Source organism: Echinops telfairi, unplaced genomic scaffold (assembly GCF_000313985.2).
Source record: "Echinops telfairi isolate 266 unplaced genomic scaffold, ASM31398v2 ScPeMD7_7426;HRSCAF=8464, whole genome shotgun sequence".
Classification (NCBI taxonomy): Eukaryota; Metazoa; Chordata; class Mammalia; order Afrosoricida; family Tenrecidae; genus Echinops; species Echinops telfairi.
Window position 1 is genome coordinate 127,145 of NW_022111326.1, and position 1,444 is coordinate 128,588.

At 39.8% G+C, this 1,444-nt stretch overlaps 1 long non-coding RNA gene across 1 annotated transcript; it reads left to right on the plus strand.

The window, feature by feature from the left end:
- The first annotated feature begins 24 nt into the window (after positions 1–24).
- LOC123522631 lies at positions 25–731 on the plus strand. Its single transcript, XR_006680869.1, has 2 exons — positions 25–173; positions 301–731. It is a non-coding gene; the product is annotated as an uncharacterized LOC123522631 (long non-coding RNA).
- The last annotated feature ends 713 nt before the right edge of the window (positions 732–1,444 follow it).

Below are 1,444 nucleotides of genomic sequence, written 5' to 3' on the forward strand. Positions count from 1 at the left end.
AAAAAAATCAAACGTTGGAAATTTACAAATCTGGTGGGAAAGGGAGAGCTTTCTGACTGAAGCCGCCTTTTTGTTTTAGAGCATGGCGGGCAATGAGAAGAACCAAGTCGCTGATGCACAGAGAAAATTTTTAAAATGTGACTTCATTTCAAAGAAAAATCTGAATGCCATATGTAAATAGTAGATACTTAAATTTAAACCTAAGAATTAGTGCCAGCACTATTTTATTTGCTGAAATGTGTCAAACACGTGTCGTAAAGTATCAAATAAAAATTCATATTTCTCCTCTCATTGTTACAGGACCAGCAAGAGAAGAGGCACTAATCCAAAACAATCTTCTTACCATGATTATTTGATGACTGAATCTACACTTCAATTGAAGTAGGCTAATGCAGTCCTTAAATGACATGACACAGGTTTTTACCCCCTGGTTTAAATGAGTGAGTCTTGTTACTCATTTCCTTCTTTGTTAAGCTTAAGATTTCCCCTTGGTTAACCACCTAAATATGCCTGCACAGCTGTATGCATGTGTGTATTTTCAAAATCACTCATGTTTTGATTGGTTTGTTTTAAAGCAATAGGAAATTAAAGCGCATCGTTTCATCAACAGTATCCTTGATTGAACATTGTACATTTTTTGAAATTTCTGTGTCATTTTCCCTAAGACTCACTGAATACTTTCCTATTTGGTTCTATGGCCTCATGGCCCAAATAAATGAAGTTTTATTTTCTGGAGGGCTTCAGATGGATCTGCTGCTTATATATTTGTTAGCAAATGTGGTATGAATATAGTCAACGTTGGCACTCTTTTTACCTTACCTCACACTTTGAGGATTGTATGTAAAGAGTCTAATCAGTGGAAGGTGGTTGCAAGCAGTATAAACTTTCTAGTTCAGGTTTTAGGAGTCGTTTGTTCAGATGGGTGTTTTTTTTATCACTGTTGCCTTTGTGACTTCCCACAATGGATATGCTCATTTGCCCTACCCACTGCCACCCATTTCCATCCATATCTGACTCATAGCAAACTCAGAGCCCAGAGTAGAAATGGCAACTAGGGTTTCCAAAAGAGTAAATCCTTGCAGAAGCCAACTCCCTCACGTCCCTAGGTCATAGCAAGTCATGCTTTCGAATCACAGACAGTTTAATTGGTAGGCAAGCACTTTACGCTCTCTGACACTCACACAAAAAACAAATGCAGTGCCTCAAGTCAATTCACACTTCAGTGACCATCGAGGACAGTGTAGAACTGTCCCCGTGCGTTCCTCAGGTAGTCCATCTTTACAGGAGTAGAAAGCGTCATCTAACTCGACATACACCTGTGTAGACCCACCTCAGACCAGAAGCCAACACCTAGGTTGGGGAGGAAACCCTGAGTAGACACTTTCCTACAGATGTTAGAACCAGGAACGGGATGCCTAACTCCTTAACACGGCCCTGTATGAAC